At 42.3% G+C, this 23,490-nt stretch overlaps 1 protein-coding gene across 1 annotated transcript in view; it reads right to left on the minus strand.

Moving 5' to 3' along the window:
- The window catches only part of EZH2 (enhancer of zeste 2 polycomb repressive complex 2 subunit), a 270,483-nt gene that overhangs the window by 193,995 nt on the left and 52,998 nt on the right, over nt 1-23,490 (minus strand). The gene's annotated exons all lie outside the window — the stretch shown is intronic.

Here is a 23,490-nt window from a genome sequence, read left to right on the forward strand (position 1 = left end):
TCTGTGACAGTGTCATGACCAATCTTAGAACTTATGTCAGCCATCACAAGCCAAGAACAAACGGTCAGAAAACTTTGAACCGAAAGCAGGCAGCTGCACACCTGGCATGCATGAGGCTTATGATCAGTCTTATTAGTGTGAGATGGAACAATTTCTCATGTGTGCTAGAGAACTCAGGACCGGTCCTGACCACGTTCCCATGGTTCTGATATAGTTCTCCTTCAGTAGAAAGGGGAAAAGCTGAAGCTTTCAGAAATAAAGGAATTCATTTTCAGAAATCTCTGCCTCTTCAGGCAAACACTATTGTAGCCAGAGATACAATCTGCATGTAACTTTCTATCCTACATTTTTAGCTTAATATCACATCATACTCATTTTCCCATGCTGTTACATTGTCTTCTGAGGGAACTTAGCTCTCCCTTGAAGGGTCCACCTTGACTCATGAAGATTAGAGATGGAAATAAGTTCCCACGCCCACACTCAGAACTCCTTTAGGTACTCTGGCAGCTGCCTGAGAATGCCTCCCATACTCCTTAACTCCCTTCTGCGCAGAGCTAAGACATGATGCTCAGATTCTATCATTACCTTTTAGAATGTAGTGATATTTCAGCTGCTGCAACTTTTATTTCATCTTCTAGTCAGTTTGAGTACTGACTGCCTTTGATATGATTCAAAATAGGGAAATAGTCACACATGTAGGTGTGGCCCACCATTGAAAGCAAGGCCAGGCTGACATTTTTGCAGGAGGTTGTCGTGACAAGATATTCTTTCAAGGTTTGCAGATATCTGTAACTGGCGCCTTCATTTGTTTGTTAAGCCAATAGTCTTGGCCACCATTTCTCATTGTTCTAAGGTGAAGGAATTCTTAAGAAGATGTTTTAAGATTCAAACTAAGGTTATTTTCTTAGTATATAAGTTTCATTGTCACCAAATGCTAGAAAAAACCAACACTCTTAGGATTTTGGAAATCAAACAATAAAACTTAAGTCAAAGACAGAATACTTTTGTATTAGAATCAAAAAATATTTACCGTATTTTTGGGGAAGGGTAGGAGTAGAGGCTACAGAGTCAGACTGCATGACCTGGACACTACCACTTTATTTACTCCTGCAATAAATATATATACATATATATATATTTTTTTTGCTGAGAAAGATTGGCCCTGCGCTAACATCCATGCCCATCTTTCTCTATTTTATATGGGACGCCGCCACAGCATGGCTTGACAAGCAGTATGTCAGTGCGCACCCAAGATCCGAACCTGTGAACGCTGGGCCGCCACAGTGGAGCGCACTCACTTAACCTCTGTGCCACCGGGCCGGCCCCTACTCATTCAACATTTATTGAGTACCTACTATGTGCCAAGTGGTTTTCAGTGTGCATCTTGCATATATTTTGTAATATCTTATGCTATTTTAAAGTGCATTTTTAAAATTTCAAATTCCTACTGTTCATAGCAAGTATATAGAAGTACAGCTGATTTTGTATGTTGACCTTGTATCCTGCAGCTTTGCTAAACTCACAATAGTTTCAGTAGCTTTGTTGTAGATTCCACTGGATCTTCTACATAAATCGTGTCATCTTCAAATAAAGACAGTTTACTTCTTTTCCATGATGGAGGCCTTTCATTTCTTTTACTTTCCTTATTTCACTGGCCAGAACCTCCAGTACAATGTTGAAAGGAAGTAGTGAGAGTGGTTGTCCTTGCTTTGTTCTTGATCTTAGGGAAAGAATTCAGTCTTTCCCATTATATTTGATGTTAGCTACAGGTTTTTAGTGGATGCCCTTTATCAGGTTGAGGATGTTCCCTTCTAATTCCTAGTTTTCAGAGAGTTTTTTTTTTTCTTTTAATCAGGAATGGATCATATGGTTTTTCTTTTTCAATCTGTTCATATAGATTATTATATTGATTGATTTTCAAAAGTTAAACCAACCTTGCATTTCTGAGACAAACTACTTGGTCATGGTGTATTATCATTTTTATAGATTGTTGTATTTGATTTGCTAAAATTTTTTTTTATGTGTGAAAAAGATCAGCCCTGAGCTAACATCCATGCCAATCCTCCGCTTTTTGCTGAGGAAGACTGGCCCTGGGCTATCGTCTGTGCCCATCTTCCTCCACTTTTACGTGGGATGCCGCCACAGCATGGCCTGACAAGCGGTGCATTGGTGCTTGCCCAGGATCCAAACCCGGGCTGCCAGAAGCAGAGTGCGTGCACTTAACCACTACACCACGGGGCCAGCCCCAGCTCAAATTTTATTATACAACTATGTATAGAGAGTATACATATATAACATTAAATGGTCTTTAATTTTCTTCTCTTGTTATATTTTTGTCTGGCTTTTATTTTTTTTGAATTAAAAAAAATTTTTTTTTGGTGAGGAAGATAAGCCCTGAGCTAACATCCGTTGCCAATCCTCCTCTATTTGCTGAGGAAGACCTGCCCTGGGCTAACATCCGTGCCCATCTTCCTCTACTTTATATGGGATACCGCCACAGCATGGCTTGACAAGCGGTGCGTTGGTTCACGCCTGGAATCCGGGCCTGTGAACTCTGGGCCGCCAAAGCAGAGTTCGAGAGCATAACCACTGTGCCACCGGACCGGCCCATGAATTAAAAAAAAATTTTTTTTTGTGAGGAAGATCAGCCCTGAGCTAACATCCATGCCAATCCTCCTCTTTTTTTTTTTTCTGCTGAGGAAGACTAGCCCTGGGCCAACATCCGTGCCCATCTTCCTCTACTTTATATGGGACGCCACCACAGCATGGCTTGATATGCAGTGCATCAGTGGGCGTCCGGGATCCGAACCCGGGCCGCCAGCAGCAGAGCGCGTGCACTTAACTGCTACGCCACAGGGCTGGCCCCTAAAAATATTTTTGTGGTAAAGTAAAATGCACACACACAGAGAGCCAGATCCAAGAAACCACATAAAACAAATATATATCTTTTTTTTTCAATTATTTTATTGAGGTCATATTGGTTTATAACATCGTGTAATTTCAGGTGTACGTTATTATATATCAGTTTCTGTATAGAGTGCATCATGCTCACCACCAATAGCCTAACTTTTACTCATTACCACACATATGTGCCCCTTTACCCCTTTTGCATCCGCTGCCCAATTTTTATCCGGCTTTGATATCACTGTAATGCTGGCCTCATAGAATGAGTTGGGAAGCATTCTCTCTTTCTCAATTTTCTGGAAGAGTTTGTGTAGAGTTGATTTTTTTTTTCTTTCTTAAATGTTTGGTAGAATTCTCTAGTGAAATTTTCTTTGTGGGAAAGATCTTAATCATAAATTCAATTTCTTTAATAGATATAGGGCTATTCAGGTTATCTATTTCTTCTTGAGTGAGCTTTGATAGTGGAAATTTGCCCATTTCACGTAAGTTGTCAAATATATTGGCATAAAGTTATTCATAATATTCTTTTCTTATACTTTAAATAACTTTAGAATCTGTAGTGTGGTCACCTCCCTTACTGCTGACATTGACAATTTTTGTCTTTTCTCTTTTTTTCTTATTAGTCTGGCTAGAGGTTTATACATTTTTTTTGGTCTTCTCAAAGAACTAGCTTTTGGTCTCATTGATTTTCCTTATTGTTTTTCTGTTTTCTATTTCATTGATTTCAGCTTTAATCTTTATTTCCTTTCTTCTGCTTACTTTAGGTTTTATTTACTCTTTTTTTTTCCAGTTTCTTAAAGTGGAAGCTGACGTAATTCATTTGTGACCTTTCTTCCCTTCTAATGTAGGCATTGTGTGTATGGCTTTAGACCTTGAATTAGGCAGGTGGAGATGGTGGATATAGAGGAGTCTGTGCAAAGAATTGGAACATGAAGAATGGAAAACATAATATAGCTTGGATACATAGTGAGAGATATTCCGTGTAAGGGGAGCACATGCAAAGAACTGGAATATGGAGAATTTGGAGAAAGGCAGGTTATTTATTGTGGCAGAGATAAAGTGAGAGCATACAGCAAGGGAGGAAGCTGGAGAAGAGAAGTCCAGATAATAAAAGGCTTTAGCCTGAGGGCAATAGGAAGTCAATGAAGAATTTTAAGCATAGGAGTGGCATAATAATATTTGCATTTTATCAAGACCATTCTGGTGGGCAAGTGGCAGTGGAAGCGACTGGAGTCAGAAGCACCAGGTAGAAGGTGGTCTCACGCTAATCCAGATGAGAGATGGGGGTGGTAGTGGGGATGAAGAAGAATAGGGAGACTGAAGTGACAATAAAGAGCTAAAATCCATGTGAACATTGATGATTGACCAAGCTATATGGGGAAGGGGGATGAAGAGTCAGTAGGGCAGCTAGTGGTGCCATTAGATGAGATAGGGAATAGACAAGGAGTGATACCTGCTCAACAAAAGGCTGACATAAGGGAAGCTATATTGTAGAAAAGAAACCATATTGTAACTTTTAGTGACCTCTGATTAACTAACCCAGACATGCTCTGTAGATTTTATGGCCCCTTCCAGCTGCTATAAGTTGATGACTTTGTTCTTTTGAGTTTCTTAGCAATGTCATGACCCCCCAAGCAGAGAGTCTATGCTGACAGCCATCATCAATGACAACTGAAAGATCAGGGTATAGGGCATTGCTCTGGTCTCTGATACATATCCAGTAAAACAAAAGACTCTCAGGAACCAAGACCAAATGCCTCCTCCACCTGCACACCAGCCCCCTATATAATTGGCCTGTAGTCTTTATTCTGTAAGATGGTTCTCTTGGACATTAGTCAACCATCTTCCCTCTTGTTAGCAAGCTGTAGTAAACTCCTTTCTCTCCTACCACCTTGCCTCTTCACTATTGCCATGTCTTGTGGCGGGCAGATGACCCCTCTTGGCGGTAACAGGAGAAACATGTTATTGGCAGGCAGGGGCTAGGGTAGGAACGAGGTGGAATGATTCCAGTTTGAAGCATATTGAGTTTATGATGCCTGGGAGGCATTTAAGTAGAGATATATCATAGGCAGATGTGGGGGATCAGAATTGGTCACTCCAAAATGTGTCTCTTTGGTTAAGGAAAAGAGATTCTGAAAGAAATTTTGACATTCCCTCCAATTGCCTAAAAGACTTTAAGATAGAAGGCCTGTCCCCAGGACAGGCCATCACCATAGATAACTCTGGGTATCGGTAGACTGTCAGGGTCCTTGCTAAGCCCATTCTTATCAAAGTTCTGTCTACCAGACATTTGCATTTCCATCTCCATGTAAATTGCCTTCCTCCCCTTTGGAGTCCCAAACCACTACCTACAACATGCTCCTTTGTCTTTAGCTGAAAATGGTATTTAAGGTGATGGCTTTGGCCATTCTGATGAGTTACTCAGTTTTTCTGGGTTTCTCCCATGTTATAAAGCTTTGTTTGATTTTCTCCTGTTATTCTGTCTCATGTCAATTTAATTCTTAGACCAGCCAGAAGGACCTAGAGAGCAGAAGAATTGTCTTCCTCCAGTACACAGGTGTATAGGTGGGTTTGGAGCTTAGGAGAGATACCAGTATATGAATGATAAGTGTGAAGCGTTGTGAGTGGATGAAATCACCCATGGAGAGTGTGTTGAGAAGAAAGTAGAGGATGAAATTTTGGGAAACAACAACATTTCGGGGATTGTCATAGGATACAAGAGAGGTAAGAGCGATCATTTTGCTGTGAAAGAGAAAAGTTTCATGAAAGAGAGAACAATAAGATGAGGAACAACAACAATGTCTAAGATTTATCAACAGAGAAGTAATATGGACTTTTCATGAAGTATTTAAAAATAGTAAGATGTATCATTTGTAGAATATTTGGAATGTACAGGAAAATATAAGAAATACAAGAAGGAAAAAATCCATAGCCCCACGCCCCAAAGATTACTACTGTGCATGTTGTGGTTTATCTCCTTCGGATTCTTTTTCTATCAGTGTTCATACACAATACACACCTCCACATTTTCTTTTGCAAAACTGAGATACTATGCATACAGTCTTGGGTGCTGTGTTATTTTTCTTTTTCTGTTAACATTATATTTGAAGCATTTTTCCACTTTTGTGGTTACTTTAAAACAATTGGATGTAATAGAAAAATAGAGACAAGATGTGATTCTCTTTTTTTGGAAAGGAAAATCGTTTTAGGGAAAAATAGAAAAAAATCTTCCTTTTAAAGGTAAAGCTTACTCAGAGATGAGCTACATCACCTTATCCTCGTTACTACGGTGAATATCCATGTGAGCTAACCACTCACTCATAGGACAGAAAGAAAACCCACATGAGGATACGATCATTTTCAAGGAGAGGAAGACTTTGGGCACTGGCAAAGCTAGATTTGAACCATCTGTCTTGACATGAGTACAGCCATGTTTGGCCACTCCATTGACCTACAGCCACCAGCACAAAAAGAAATACAAAGCTGCTTTCTGTGTGGTGGGAACTGGCCTTTTCCCGGGGAACCGGCCTTCCTCCCACGGAGAGAGTTGCAAGTTGTAACATTTCAAGGCTCTTGGAGCATCGTAGCCCGGAATGAACTGGCCATCTGTGCCGGGCTGAGACGATAACCAAAGAGAACAATGCACGTACACAGCTACTGGGCTGGGACGTTAGCCAGGGGGCTCAGTGCACGTACGCCACTGGTAACCATTTTGTGCATGGCAACACTAAATGCTTGCTCTGCAAACTCTGTAATTGCTTACTCTGAAAATTACTGATGGTATAAAAACTGCTGGAAACTGAGCCCCGGTGAGAGTTCCACCTGTGGAAGGGACACCTTGCCCAGGACGTGTGATCCTTGCCCAGCCGCGTCGATTGACAGGGCTCTCCCGGCAGTGGGGCGTGGATGTTGTGAGTAACTGATTTGATGTGAAGTAATTGATTTGATATGAAGTAATTGATTTGATGTGTTCTTTTTTCGGTCAACCTGGTGTTTCTCTTTCCGGTTGATTTGTGTCATTTCTCTTCAGCCGATGTGGGTGTTTTCCCTTTCCAGTCGGGCTGATGTTTTTTCCCTCTTAATATTTGACCTATTTGGATCTGTTTGCAGACTGTCGCCTTTACTATCCTCTATATAATAAAATATACCTTCAGTCCATTTGTTTGGAGTGGAAAGTGTCTTTTACGTCTCCGATCGAATCCCCGAACCTCTTATAACACCATCTGAACCCCGTAACTGGATGTGTGCAATAAATTAGGTGACTTATTATAGTACCAAGCCACATATTTTCCTGACATAGGTATCGGGGGGGAGCGCATTAAGACAAGTGTTTCTTGCATGCCAATGTGGGGCAGGCACCGAGTGAGGCCCAGGGAAATAGTGGTGACCCTAGTTACTGTCGTTTCCCTTGTGACATTTATAATCTTGGGAAATTGGTGACCCTTAAGCACTATATGACAGGTGCTCTGCTAAGCATTTCAACATGCATTTTTTTTCCATTTAAATTCCACAATAATCCAATGGCGCAAGCATTATCTTTATCCTCATCTTACAGAGATCAAACTGAGACTTGGAAAGCCAGATTATCTTGTCCTGGGTCACACTGATATTGTCAGAGCATATGGCAATTAATACACGATATGAACCTTCTGTCTGACTCCAACACTCCTGTTTCTAACTGCCTCTCTGTGATCTCTGACACTTTATAGACGAGTATGCTTTATCACCTACTTTTCTTGAATGTTTGTAAAGTTATCATGAAAAAACTTCAGGGCCACTGTGTCACACAACTGAGGAAGGACCATTCATAATGGAATCTGAGTGAATGGCAAACCCTGGATCACAACCAGAGAGAATAGAATGTGAATGGTGCCCGGTCTTGGTCCGTTCCGGCAGACTTAATAGAACTGCTTAGACTGAGTGACCTATAAACAACAAGAGTTCATTCCTCACAGTTCTGGAGGCTGGGAACTCCGAGACCAAGGCACTGGCAGATTCCGTGTCTGGTGAGAGCCCGCTTTCTGACTCAGTTTTTCACTGTGTCCTTGCAAGTCGGAAGGGCAGGAGCTGTCTGGAGTCTCCTTTATAAAGGCACTAATCCCATGCATAAGAGCTCCACCCTCATGACCTAATCACCTCCCAAAGGCCCACCTTCTAATGTCATCACACTGGGCGCTGGATTTAACATATGCAATTTGGGGGACACATTCAGTCTTCAGCATACCCCTTCAAGTTGGGCAACACCGTGGCCCTGTATTTCGTGAAGTAAAGTGGAAATGCAAGATGCCCTGTTAAAGGAACTGTTCTGCAGTCTTGCCATCTTCTGCTCAAATCTAATACACATTCTGTAGATGGTATTTTTACATGACCTATAGAGAATTCCATTAAAAAAATAAATCTATAGCGACAGACTTGGCAAACTAAATTGGTCCACTCAGGGATTAGATCCATCACCTTATTCTCACTACTCTGGTGAGATATCTGGTGAGATATCCAGTTGAGCTAACTAGCTACTGATAAGAAATAGAGAAAACTCATTTGAGGGCACAACATTTTCAGTGAGGGGAAGTCTTTGACCACTGGTAAAGGAGAATGTTAATTTCACAAGCTTGATATCCATTGATATCTTAATATGGAATAATTCATTGTGCCTTTTTTAAAACTGCAGAAGCATTTAAGTTAATTACATTAAGTTGTCATAAAAGCTGACATCATTGCCATTGTATGAAAAGCCCCAAAGAGAGAAACATATTCTGTAGGTATAAGTTCTTAAGTGAGCTAAAGTTTCTCCAGGTGGTCAGTTAAAATATTCTGAAATTCTTCGGAGAATTTCAAATGAGCCATATTATTTCTCTGGTATAGCTATACTAGGATCGCAAAACAATAAGCTGTCTTCCATTTTCAGAGCACTGGGATATATCCAGGAAAGTAACTTTGTAAACAAAATGAGATTTAAATTTTAAGTTTCACATTTGTACATTGCACATAAGGAAATTATTATCAGTCATGTTAAAGCTGAAACATGAACAATTTAAAGTTATTAACCACCTGTTATTAATAATGTTTTACAAAGTCTAGCAAAATTGGACAACATATATACTTTAAAAAGCTTTATTATAACTTGGGAGAAAGAAAAGATTGTTTTTTGTTTTTTACATTTTTGTATTTTTCATTATTTCTTGCCAATCATACTGAAACACTAGCAAGAGAAGGAGCATATTTTAGGTTGGTATCTTCTGATCTGGGTAGCTCTGGGTTTTGTGCGTCAGGTCTCTGGGTAGAATCTTTGCACACGTACTTCTGGAGATGGATCTATGGGTGTCCTTATACGCTTAGACAGCCTGAGGGGTTGTTCAGTCAGTCTTTGCATAGAATGCTTCCTTAGCCTTTGAATTCTGACTTTGAAAATCTATGTGTTCTGTACTCTGGCTAACAGAGCTTCTCCAAAGTGTCTGGTGGAGGAGAAAATGACTTTCCCATGCTAGGACCTAAGTAAGTCATAGGCTTTTCTGTACAGTAAGGAGAATTCAGCTCTCTAAGCTTCAGGGAAGTTGTTAACTTCATCCCCAGATTATTTTTGGCATTGACCATGAAGAACAATATTGCCCAAATCCAGTACACACTTGACATGCCAAGGCATAGGGCTGTCAAAATAAGGACACCAGGGAGTCCAGGAACAGTGAAGCCGAGCCAGTGACTTGACAGATGCCCTATAAAGAACGGAGGGCAGTGAGAGGAAAGTGGAACCAGGCACCTCAGGTCCTCTCGACCACGTCACTGTCATGTCTTCAGCCTGCTATTGGTGTCAAAGGGAGACTTCGGGATAAGGTTCACTCTACTTTCATAAGTAAAGGCAAGAAAGTTTTCTTAAAAGAGGGCAGAATTGAGAAGGAGGAGTCTGGGAAAAGGATAAAAGAGCTTCTTGAATGAAAAGAGTTCATTGAGAAAAGGCTCCATTTTCCAGGGAACCCTGCATTGGCTGAGGTGCATGACACCCGAATATGGTGTTCTCTTAAGGGATGAAACTGAGTTAGGTGTTAAAGTAGGAAGTGCTCTGGGCTATCTTCATGGCTCTACTGGAGCTCATGTAATTTTTGTTAAAGAAAGGCCTTGTCTTAAAGGCTGAAATCACAGAATTCTACATACTGCTAAATTCAGGAGAAAATGACCTTCATCAGAACGATGATAGGTAAAGGAATTATATCAGAGTTCTAACTTGTCTAATATGTGATTAGATAATCTAATATGTGACACTTTAAGTCCCACTTTAGGACTTCATAGTTTTATTTAGTTATCCACAGAACCATCTACATGACTCAGATCAAAATAAACTAAGATACAATATCCTTAAAACTCCCTTTGTCTTATGTATTTTTTTAATCTACTTGCGAATTTAGAAATCTCATTAAATCAATGAATAAACCGATGTCTTTCATTCTTAGACTCAGGGAGATAACTACGTACTCTCAAAGGTAATTCTTTCCCAAGGTACAGTTACAAACCTACTGAGCTGTAAGTCTTGGTTCATTTGCTCCCTGTGAAATAAAGCCATAAGTGAAGCCTATATAATGCTTTGTAGAATCTTCTTTTATGACGTGACATATTTAACCTCAACACTTTAGTGAATTTTTTAACGTCTCAGAAATCAATCTTAGATACCCCAAACACTAAAAAACAAAAACAAAACAAAACACACAGCCCATGTCCACACTTCTAAATGGAAGTTACAATTTTTACTATGATACACATATAATATATATACTATGTAATATATATGAAAAAGCATCAATTCTCTTTGAAAGGGAACTATACCTTCAATTTATCTCTAGAGATGAAGTCTTATTTACATCTTAGGGTTTTTGTTCTATTTTTGATAACAGCTTTAAAAATCGATGCGTGAACAAACCAGCATCTCTTATTCCTGTCTAGAAGGGCAACGAGATCTCTTTTCTAGTTCAGTCATCTCCATTTCCCAAACCCCAAAGTAGCCACTACAACAAGAAGACTAAGAAAAGACATCTGTATAATCTCAGTGCATAGTCTCGAGTGTCAGTGCTCTATTCTCTAACTCCTTCTTACTTACCCAAACAGCCACACTGCGATGCTCCTCAAATCCAAGTGCTCACCAGCATGGGGGTCAACTGTCCTGTCTTCTCCCTTTCCCCTCGGCCCCAAAGAGTGAGCGGCTCTTGCCCCACTTCAGTCTGGGATATGGTCTGGTTTGGGAATAGCGCAGAGTGCACAGAGAGGGCACCATGAGGTGGACTAGTTTCCTTGAGCTTTATGTCTGAAAGCACATTCAGGAATGCTAGAATTCCCATATTTTACCCAAAGCACAAGATACTGGGAGAGATAAAATCAAAATAAAACCCCAAACACCTGAGAACCCTACAGTGCTGGGAAGGGGAAATAAAACCATCCACACTCAAGACTGTGACCTTTATTTGGAATTGTGGTGCCCATTTTGCCACTCTTCTCCCCTGACTAAAAAGCCCAGTGCGGTATATATTTTCTGGTAGTAGTAGAAGTACTACTCCAGGAGAAACATCGTCAGGAATGCTGCAGGGGACACTTCTCATCAGCATCTGATCCAAACAATAGGGCTGTGCTGCTCAGACCAAGTGGCTGTGCCAACTATTCTCCAAGGGGCTGGACAACACGGTCCCAGAAAGGAGCAGAGGAGGTGACGGTTGTAGTCTGGGAAGCAGACGCCAGAAGGCAGTGTGGAGCCTGCATATGGTCTGGGAGGGGGCGGTTGGAGGGGTGCAGTGGTCCCATGTGTTAGTCTCGAGTGCCTCCTTCCAGTGGCTGCCATCTGCCTTCTGTCACACACCACACAGGGGCTGCTTTCATCAAAAACATAAATTCCTTTCCTGTCGGCTCTGTTAGCCTTTCTAACCTGCGTTTTTGTCAACCATGAGCACTTCTTGGGCAGGAGCGACCTACTCCTTATGGAGTCCTGACAGACTCAGCTGAGGTGTCCATTTCTCTGGGACTACTTCCCTAGCCCCTTAAGTGACCTTCCCGTGTCCTAGCCTCACACTCGTGGTTTCCCTCGAGCCCAGCACTTATTTCACTTTACTATATCACCCATTTATTCGTCTTTCTCCCCATCAGCCTGTGAGCTTCTTGAGGGCAGGGACAATGCCTGGCCATGTGGACGTCTGTCGAATGAACAGGCCTGCTCTCCTTCTCGGTGCTGTCCTTTGGTTGGGCGTGCTTTCTAAACCTCAGCCCGCGCCGTCTGCAATTTGCTGTGGATGTTTATGATCTTCGTCAACCACTCCTAATTTTAGAACATTAGAATCACCTCTGTTTAAATGACTCTCAAATCTGTAACTGTGGATTCACTTTGGGGTTGATTTCAGGCACATATCCACTGACCTACTATGTTATCCCTCCCTTGTTATCTTTCTTCACTTCTACACTGAGTCATTTTGTCAACTAACCCATTTCCACTAACAGTGTCACCACCTTCTCCTTCCCTTCCTCTTTCCTCTCCCTTCCCTTTCTGAACAATTCAGCTCTAAAATCATCAAGTGGGCTGAGGAAGGGAAGCATCCACATCAGCCGGGGGGAGGCGAGTGGGGTGGCCCAGAGCAGGGTGAGGAGGGCGTCCATGTAGAGGGGTCACTCAGTGTGGGGAGCAAGAGCCCAAAAGGCGTGAGGAGGGCATTCATGCCAGGTGCCAAGACGGAATCAGGGACTGAACAGGGTGAGGAAGGGCTTCAGGGAGGGGCTAAGCCAGGTTTGGGCGTTGGAGCCTAAGCAGGGTGTGGGAGTAACCCTTTGGAGTAGTGGTCTGGTGTGGTATGCTGGAGATAAAGTGGGTGGAGGGTGTCCCCAGGAGTTGGGCCACCTGGCAGGGGTATCAAAAACCATGCAGGATGAGGGGGGCTTGAGTGCAGGGTGGGTGAGGCTGGCTCAGGATGTCAGAGCCCCAGTGGGGCGAGGAGGGCACCTGCTCAGGGGTGGCCTTGGCCATGTGAGATGTGTTACATACAGGGGGAGTGATTAGATAAATATATTAAGGATAATGGGAGCAAAGCTTCTCACTGCTGGAGATGAGAGTTACAAATATGGGAAGAGAGAAAACTAGAATGGACATGTGGTGTTGGACTGGAATTGCTAGTTTTGGCATGAAGTCATTTTTAAAAATAGATACGGAAATAAGTGTAAATGTAAACACATGTGCTTGTTCTATGTATGTATGTCCTAGCTCTGTCCACTGAGAGGGCCTGGGAGGAGCAACACCCAAACAGCAATGAGCACACCTAGGGCCAGATCCTGGCTTTCAACCCACTCTCCACTAAAAGGAACCAGAGCTCCTTGGAGAGATGGCCGACTCCAGCACTGCGACAGGGAAAACAGACGATGAGCAGGGAATAACTTGTGCCAGAGAGAGCGAGGAAGCTGCTCAAGAATGATGGGAACATGTCAGAAGGACACAGAAGCCTGTGTAAGGGGACTCCCACTGGCCAAACTTGGGACAGTTAGAGCATCAAAATAAATACTGATAGAAAAGGATTATAATCCATTGGACCAAACAGGAATAAAACAGGAAACTATGAGTCCATACAGTTATAAAATATGTAGCTAAATAAATGGAAAATTTGATGAGGAATGGGATATTTACATGATTTCAAAACACCTTCCCACAAAATCACAAAATACTTATTAATTACAAAGAGGAAAAAAAGCAACTTCACATTGGAGAACTCTGGCAGACACTACCTTAAACAAGGATCAACGTGAACATCATCAGTAATAGAAGGAACTGAAATCAAGTGCTACCCAATAAAACACAATGAGAACACAGCATTACTTTTTGGCTCTCCCCTGAAGGTAAGCAACTTGAATCTAATCACGAAGACATGTCAAACACACTCAAATTGAGGGACATTCTACAAAATAACTGCCCTGTAATCGTGACAAGTATAAAGGTCCTGACAGCCTCAGGCTTCTTTTTTTTCTAGAAACTTACCGAGGGCTGAAACAAGCAAGCTGCAACACCTGAATTTTTTTTCCTACCTACCAACTTCCAAAGCTTCAAATTAGTATGTAGCACAGTCCGAGTCCCAAGATACAACAGGAGACAGTTACTACCTAACAAAGAATGTCAACTTCTCAGACCAGGACAGTCGTTACTTCCCTCCATTCTACTTTCTCTACACAGCCAATTCTACATTTTAGGATCTATTACTTGCAAACCCTCATTCTGTAAACAATTTCTATGTCCTTTAGGACTCTTTATTTTGAAAGAGAAAACTCAACTCCAAAATATTTACTGGTTCACATAAGAGAGTCGGGGGTAGTACAAGCTCACACATAGCTTAATCCAGGGCTCAGATAATGTTAACAGGACAAGGTTTCCCTATCTCTCAGTTCTGCCTCCATCTGTCGGCTCAGCATTTCTTAGGGCTACATCCTTCCTCATTCATAACCAGCAGGAAAAAGGATGTTTCTTTTCCCCATGTCAATCATTCTCATAGAATAAGGAAGTTACGACATGATTTCCAAATAGTAAAATTCGAGGTGGTTTTTTAGCTCATAGGTGTATTATTCCACTATCCTTCAACAGTCAGCACTGTTAGCATGAAAACTCTAAGAGAAGGTGGAAGGGGTAATTTCTGTACAGTTACACGCTTTCATCACTATGTGAATGACTCACCGAATCACTGCTGAATCTTCAAATGCAAAAGTGACTTAAAAATAAATACATGTCGCTTTTAGTCATTGGATGGCTAGGTCAGGGGCTCCTACTGATAAAGAAGCTTGCTGACTCATTAAAGGCTGACCACGCAGCAAACAGAAAGAATGGGTGACCTGATGAGACTTGCTTAGTCTTTGATTTCATGAATTACTCCCAAATTTTCAACAAAAACACATCATGTGTTCTAGGGAGATCAGTCTCATAGAATTCCTCATCACCTGCATGTAAAGTTCCTTCTGATGCTTATCCAGATTCTCCTGCTCCTGCGTTCAGAAACAGATGACCACATCATCAAAGGGCACTGCCACCTGGACACGCAAATGAATTTCCTTTTGTCTCAGGATGGCTTCACACCTGTCCTCATCAGTAATGTTTAAAAATTCTCTACCTTTGTTCATATCAGACAAGAAGTGACGACACGGATCTTGAGAAGCCAGACTTTTCAATAAGTAAAACGGGCAAGACTTTGGTGACAATTCCAGGAAGAGCCTGTGATGATTCTGCTGATCCTCTTTCCAAAAGTTAACATACGCTGCAAACAAAGCAGACTTACATCCTGACAGAAAGGGAATACTGAATACAGAGGCCCTTGTTTTACAGGAATAGTGGGGAGAAGACTCAAAAAGAAATCAGTCAACGGAACTGCTGCAGACACTCATTTCTAACTGGAGAATCATGACCTGAAATGAACAGTTTGATTCAATTAAATGAACAATTGAGCACAGACCACAAGACACACTCATGTAAGTACCTACTGTAGGACAGAATCGTGTAAATGTGTTATAGTACTGAGTGATAAAGTGTGCATAGAACTGTCTTCAACATTTTCTGTGCGATATCTTAAAAACGTGTTTATAAGAAATACAGTAAGTTACATCTACAGAGACTTCTACAATTTGCAGTTCTGCTCCACTAAAATGAAATTTAAACTGAAAACTGACTATTTGCCTCAAGAACACATCACAAATGTCAGAAAGAAATAATAGATCATCAGTTATTTTCTTCAAAACCTTTTGCACCGGAAAATCAAAACATCACTTTCCCGAGAAGGTGACAAAGGGGAATAAGGAAAACGCCCTATAGCTTTCTGATAACTTGAAAAATGGGAACAGAAGCTTGATTAGGCAGCCACAACCTAAGAGAAGCAATACTGTGAATATTAATATTTATTAAAGGAAAGAAGTTCTGATAAATATTTGTTGAAGGGAAGGAGAGACAGCAAAAAACTGGAACTCAAGAAATTTGGGCTGTCTTCTCAATCACTAGCTATATGACTTGGAGCAAGTCACTTCAACCCCTCTACCACTCACTTTACTCATCTATAAAATGGCGTTGGATTATGATCTCTAAGGATTCTATTCTGAACACCTTTTTTTTTTGAGTTAGTGAAAAAGGTAATAAGAAAGGAATTGTCAGGGGCAGGCCCCGTGGCTTAGCGGTTAAGCACGCAGGCTCCACTACTGGCTGGCAGGGTTCGGATCCAGCGCGCACGGATGCACCGCTTCTCCGGACATGCTGAGACCTCGTCCCACATACAGCAACTAGAAGGATGTGCAACTGTGACATACAACTCTCCACTGGGGCTTTGGGGGAAAAAAAGGAGGAGGACTGACAATAGATGTTAACTCAGAGCCGGTCTTCCTCAGCAAAAAGAGGAGGATTAGCATGGATGTTAGCTCAGGGCTGATCTTCCTCACAAAAAAGAAAAAAAAGGAAAGAAATGAATTGTCATGTTTCTTGGGAAACTGTTTCAATTTAGGCTAAGCAGCAGGAAACTGAGTTACTGTCACCCGGGGGGGGGGGGGGTGTCTCTGAAAGACGTGTAACTAAAATAAGAGTTGTAACCATCATTATCATTTTCTACAGAACTGTTACTAAAGTGACAGTCCCTGTCACTGCAATTTAGTGTTGTGCTCTCATAGGTCCCCCTATGGGACTCCTTGCTTTTTTTCAGCCATAATGTCCTCTGTTCTTCTTTAGCCCGTTCTGTACCTCACCGACGTACCCCAGCATGCAAGCTGAGCTTCAGGTTAACCGGGACAGTCAGACAGCCCCGAGTGGACGGTAAAATCAGTGGCTATGTGTAGGACTCTCATTCACCAGTTCGTTGATTGATTCAACAAGCGCTCGCAGAGCGTCCACTGGGGCCACACACTGGACGGGTAACAAGATAAAAAGCCAGTCTCTGCTTCAAGGAACTTCGTGTCCCGGGCTGAGCGCACGGATCTCCCCGCACGGCCCCGTCGGGACCCCGCGCGGGCTCGGGTTAGACCGCGGGCCAAGGCGGCAGACTTCAGTCGGTCCGAGCAGCCCGGACGCCCCCTCCTCCGGGCCGGAACCGCCGGAGCAGGCTTTGTCCTCCCGCGACCGCGGGCCGCTCCTCTGCCGGGCCGAGGAGTCACAGCTCACACCGGGCGGCACCTGCCGGGTATGCGTAGCCCGAGACCCCGCCCCCAGGATGGTCCCCGGCCGGAGTGCCGGCCTCGGTCGCCCCACGCCGGCCCGGGCCCCGCGGCGCGGCCGCAGAAGGACCAGGCGCTCCCGCAGCCGCCGTTGCCCTGGGGACGAGCGGGGCACCCTGGGACCGCCGCCTTCCCTGCGCGTGGACTCGGCTCGCAGCGCCGCCTGCAGGCTGGAGGAGCAGAGCCTCCCGAGGCGTCCCGCGGCGCCCTGCATCCTGTGACGGCGCCCGGATCTCCCTGCCCTCTGCACTGGGAGGCCTGGAGTCGATCCACGCTCGCCACAGCCCTGACCTCTTCCTCCTTTTGGGGTTACACAAAGTTGGGTCTAAAATTGATTGGCATATAAGTCAGGGAATTGGATCACGTGTAACCTCGCCTTTTTCTGCCTAATTTTTGCTACTCCAAAGTGCCCCTCTTGAAAATGAAATAGTGCGTGTCATTGCACAGCAGACTCACAACTCCATCCACCTCTCCGCCATGCCTCTACCCACCATGGTGCTTTTCACCATTTCGGGAAAGATTTGGGCTACCCTGGGCTCAGAGCAGCTCCTCCAGCGAAGAACTTGGGGGTTGGGGTGGGGTGGGTAACTGGGGCAAACTGGGAAGGGTAAACTAATGGTGGGTAAAGGCTAGTTAGTACCGTCTGGTGTGCAGATTACGCTGGCGCTGCCTCCGGGCTGACAGGGTCTAAAGTTGTCTCTGGTGATAAACTACTCTCCTTCCTGGTAGAGAGGCACCGGTAGGAACCAATGCCTGGTTTCCGAGGCTCACCTTGAAATTTTATGTCCTGCACTTAGGCAAATACGGGAGGGCAGGGAGCTCTTCTTGCGTCGGCTTCCCCTCAGCTGCCTTCTGCTCAAAATAATCATTATGCCAAAGTGGCATACTTCAGGGTGCCAGATTCTGCTACCCTCCAACAGTCAGCACCCCACTGCCACAGAGGACCCATCTAGCACACGCTGACATGAGTGTTTATAAGTTAAAGAAGTAGTGTGGAAACTATTACTTACTTCAAAAGAAGATAGAAATATCCTAGTTCTCCGTGTTCTCAGCACATCTCCCCAGAGCCCATACTGGTTACAGTAAAGGCCTTTTGTGATAAAGGTGGGAAGTGGGGAGAGAGAGAGAAACTTAAACCATATACTATCCAGCTGATAGAAAACTTAGGCCCAACCTAAAATTTAGAGTTTTCTGAGAAATGATAAGGAAACATGAAGCAACAGAAAGGACTCATTCAAAGAACACCTCACATGACCTGTCACCAACTTCGGAAGTCAGGCATATCCTAGTTTCTCTTAGAAGTCTTCTACTATGACATTCATAAATTAAGCCAAATAAATTTCCATGTATATTTTTTGCTTATATCTTTAAGGTAAGGAGTTCTGTAAAAAGTACTTCCTCTTATTTGTCCTTAAAATTCTTACTAAAGTTTCAAACTATCCCCCTTCTGTCATAAATTTTGGAGATTTGCTGTGCCAATTCTGTTCAAGCTTTCCACAGCAATCATACATTTCTAGATTTCCTTGAGATGCTCAGCAAGACTTACTGAGTTTGCTCTCTGCAAGACCTCCTACTAGATGCTACTAGGGATAATTTACTCTCTAGGGATGAATTTTGCAAGGATTCAGGTGACTCTTTCATATTTTCGCCTTTCTCCTCAAACTTCCCCTATTCTATCGTAGCTTATGACCTTGCTTCATATATTATCAAGAAAAGAGAAACCATCATATGCAAACTCTCCATTCTCCTACAACCAAATAAGTATTTGTAGTAGGAACCCTCTCCTCCTCTCTTCCAGTTACAGTGGGAAAAGTGTCCCTCCCCCATCAAAGGCCAATTCCTCTACTGACTCTATCTTCCCTCCCTCTTACATCACCAATTTCCTCCCTTTTCAGAATCCTCCCCCATTAGCATGCAAACATGCTCTAGTATCAATAACAACTTTTCCAGCTACTGACAATTTCTCTGCAACACTTTAAACTAAGCTTCTTGAGTTTTCTATATAGCCTGTCTCTAACTCCTTATGCACATTCCTGCCCCAATCAACCAAGGTCTGCTGTTCTGTCCTAACAACTCCCAGTGAAAGTGTTCTTGTCTAGGTCAACGTTTACCTCTATATTGCCAGATATCCTGGCCATTTCTCTGTTCTCATTGCACTTAACGTCTTAGTGGCACGATCTCTGTTGACCTGCTTCCTGGAATACTCTCCCTCCTTGGCTAACGAGACACTGTACTATCATGGGATCCCTTCCACCTCACTGTTCTCTTTTTGGTCTCCTTTGCTTCTTCTCCAAATCTGTCAACTCTCAAGTTATTGGGATTACTTAAGATTTGGTCCCCCGTTCTCTTGTCTACCTTGATGTCTATGTGATCTCAATGCCAATGAATTTAAATATTTAATGCTGATGACCAAGTATATCAATCTAGTCCAGACCTCTCCTCTGAGCTCCAGACTCACAAATCTGTTAAATATTTCCAGTTGCATCTTTGCCCTTGCCTTCAAATAAAGCCGTAGGAAGGTTTTGAGCAAGAAAATCTGACTTTTATTTTTACAGGATCACTCTGCCTACTCTCTGAATACACTGGGCAGGCAAGGGCAGAGACAGGATCAGTGAGGAGGATATTGAAATAATCAGACAAGAGGTGATGGTGGCTTGAACCAGGTGGTCTTGGGAGGAAGTGGTGAGAAGACCTAAGGTTCTAGACATATTTTGAAGGTGGAACTGTCAGGATATGTGCATGGAATAGGTGAGATTTTTGAGAGAAAGAGAGAAGCCAAAGATAATATCAAGATTTTTGACCTAAGAAACTAAAAGATGGAGTTTACTGAGATGAGGGAAGACTATAGAAGGAATGGGTTAAGGGAAGAAAATCGGGAGTTTGGTTTTGGGAATGCTGAATCTGAGAAGTCTGTTAGACATCCAAGTGGACATGATGAGAAGCTATCCTTTTATTCCCTCAATACACCAAACAGGCATGATTTTTCCTTATGGAAATTGTTGCCCTTCCCTCAACAACTTATTTTGTTTAAATGTTTGGTGAGCCCATCCTTTTCTGTACATTTCACCAGGTGATACTCATCGGGATATAATGACACTGGTCTCCTGGGGTTATTCTCATGGAGTGGGGCCACATTTTAAAATCCCTCTCGTTTCCATGACAGTGATTGGTTTGTTCCCATTTCATTTTAAAACTTCTGTTGTGTTCACAGGGTAGCCAACCTCACAAAGTATGCAGATAGACTCAACATAAACAAAGAAGGGGTGGTGGGCCTGTGGCAGATGAGCACCCGTGGGGGGGTGCCTGGAGGAGCCGTGGCAATGAACCAAGTAGAGGTTTTGAGGAAGACTGAAGGCTAGGGCCTCCCTTAAAAATTGAAGGGAATAAAAGGACCAAAACTCTATAGAAAAATGGGAAAAGGCTAATATTTACACAATTCATTTTTTTCCATTTACTTTCTTATTTTCTACCTGTTGGGTCTTGGTTCTATTTTCTGGGAGACTTTGTTAATCTTACTATGAGATGTTTTTATTTTAGCAATCACTTTTTTTTAACTTTCTAGAACTTGTTTTTGTTTTCAGATACTTTCTTTTTCATAACATTATGTTCTTGTTTTATAATAACAGTGACCTCTAATTTTTCTAAATATTCTTATTAGAGTTTTTAAAATTTAGCTTTTATTCCCTGATTATCTATGATTTGTTTGGGATACTTTTTTTCTTGTCTTGGTCTTTCTCTTTCATGTAAAAGTTTTTTTTCCAAATGTTTGATAATCCTTGCCTGTCCATATTTAAGAATGTAACAGTAGACAAGGTAATTAGGATTTTTCTGTGGGTGGGTCTTGTGTGACAGTTTACTTTAGGGTTGTTAAGGAGTCCTCTAAGTGCTAGAATGAGGCAGGCTTTTATCTCAGATAACATCCACAATAATTGTTCTAGTTAATTCCAGCTGCTTTGTGCATTTCCTTTTCTCCTTGCAAGGTCAGTATCTAGCTGACAGACCTTCTTCCTGCTGCTGGTGGTGGTAATGGTAGTGGATGGAGTATTCACTGTAATCCACGTTCAATTAATTGCCCTGGTTTCAGGCCTCCAACCTGCCTGGCTCCCCAGGTTGAGCTTCTACTGAGCAAATCAGTACATCCTCAGCAGTCCTCTTTCTGTCTCTTCCAGGTTGTGGCAACTCTGCTCCACTTCATTAGACACCATTCTTCTAGTAACCTTCCAAAATCTCTTGAAATTTCTCATCTGCTGATGGTCTCCTCTGAGTTCTCTTCATTGTTGTGGATTTATAGCTTTAAAAAAATCTCTTTACTGTAATTTTAATGGGATATTGAGAGAAGAGACAAATATGAGCATGTGCTTGGGTGCTGTCTTGAATCAAGACAGTGACCGGGCTTTTGTGAATAGGATCTCTTTTCTTACTTGTAATAGTTACTCAGCTGATTCTCTTGGATGTTCCAGGTGCACAATACACAATAATATAATGCATTCCATAATGTTAAATAATGGCTCAGCAGAGACCATTATCTTCTTTTTGACTTGAATGGAATTTTTTTTTTTTTTTTACCATTCCATCCCTTTAATGTGATCTTCATTGTTGGGCAAGTCAGATTCATTACTCCTTTGTAGGTGACAGGAAGTTTTTTTTTTTTTTTTTTTGGATGCTTATAGGATTCCTTCCTTATTCTTGAAGTTCAGGATTTCACCAGAATATCTCAGCATTGATTTTTCTTTTTAGGAATTTCGGCAGGATAGGAAGGGAAGTTTTATGAACCTGTGCTTACGATACTTCCTCCCCAGAAGTCTCTCTATTCTTTAAGCACCGCTCCGGTATCTTTTTCACTTGTAGTGTGAGCAGCCTGAGGTGACTTGGGTTTAGTTGGATCTTACCCTTTTTCTCAACTCCCTCCAAAACACTTCCAGTTTCTAACAAAATTCAAACACTCTGGATCTTGTACTATCTCTGAGATCCTTCAATTACAATACACAACATGTGAGAACACCATTCTGGAGGCCCTAGCCTTCAGTCCCCCTCAAAACCTCTCCTTGGTTCACTGTCACCTCTCCTCCTCCAGGTCCCCACCCCACGGGTACTCACCTGTAGCAGGGCCACGGCCCCTTCTTTGCTTACGTTGAGTCTCTCTACAGGCTTCGTGAGGCTGGCTACCCTGTGAACACAACGGACATCACCATGTGTCTGAGTGATTATAAACCTGCCTAAATGATACAATCTCTTAATATTATCAATCACCTTTGTTAGTGTCCCATCGCTTGAGGAAAGAGGGTGCTCCAAAACCAATTAAAGCTTTATTCTGACTTAACGGTCTGTTTACTTTGTCCCCCAAATCCAAAGACCTAATCTCCCGGGATTCTCATTCTTCTTAAGACTGAGAGCTACTTTGCTGGAGCCAGGACTATTCTTCAGTAATGTTTTCCAAGATGAGTCCTGTGAAACTCTTATGTCCACAAGGTCACGGTAAGTGTTTTTGGAAAAAAGGAAAGAATCCCAAGGTCAAGTATATTCAGAATATACTACAAATTATGTCTCCTCTTGGCAGTCATGGATTCTGTGTGTGTGGGGGAATTGTTTATTTAAACTAATTGGCCATGTAATTCTTTTTTTTTTTTTTTGTAGAATATCTTTGGAGCTAGTGTTCCACAGAAAATCATCTGTGAAATACTGTTTTATAGTAATGTCTATTACAGTTTACTGACAATATTTTCTGTCACCCCTCAGATTTCAGGTCAGTCATTCTTTTACATGAAACGTGAACCCTCTGAAAGTTGGGATTTCTATGTATGGAGTACAACCCTGCCCTGAAGTATAGGCATTCTGTGCTCACACCACCTTCACCTGATGGAACAAATGGGGGACTTCCCTGGACTTTTACTTGATTTAGGTTTACTTTTAACATTTGCTTAACATCTCGCCACGCTGAACTGTTGTTGCCTGTAACACTCCTGATAAAGCTGTTTAGCTTTGTTATTTTGTCTTGACTCAGATTTTAGTCATCTGTTTAGAGAGTCATCTTGGGAATCCCATTCACTCTCTCAGCTTCAAACAGCATCTCTGTTCTGGAACTCCCAAATCTATACCTCCTGTTCCAATCTTGTATCTAAATTCTAGTCCCATTCATCTTAGCACCTTCAGTTTTATGTTTCTTCAACTCAGATTAGCCAAATTTTGCTCAAATTATCAGCTTTTCCTTGGGGGGAACTATGCATAAGCACTATGGAGCCTGCTGTGAAACTTCAGCATTCACATAAACAAACTACAATTCAGACAACCCATTTTATTGTGATCAGTTTCAATATAAATGAATCAAAACCAAATCCAATATCATATCAATCCTGCAATAAATTCACTGGATTTAAACCCACAGTTTAGAATCATACTACGAAAAAAAGAAAG

The sequence above is a fragment of the Diceros bicornis genome, chromosome 3 (assembly GCF_020826845.1).
Source record: "Diceros bicornis minor isolate mBicDic1 chromosome 3, mDicBic1.mat.cur, whole genome shotgun sequence".
Taxonomy (NCBI): domain Eukaryota; kingdom Metazoa; phylum Chordata; class Mammalia; order Perissodactyla; family Rhinocerotidae; genus Diceros; species Diceros bicornis.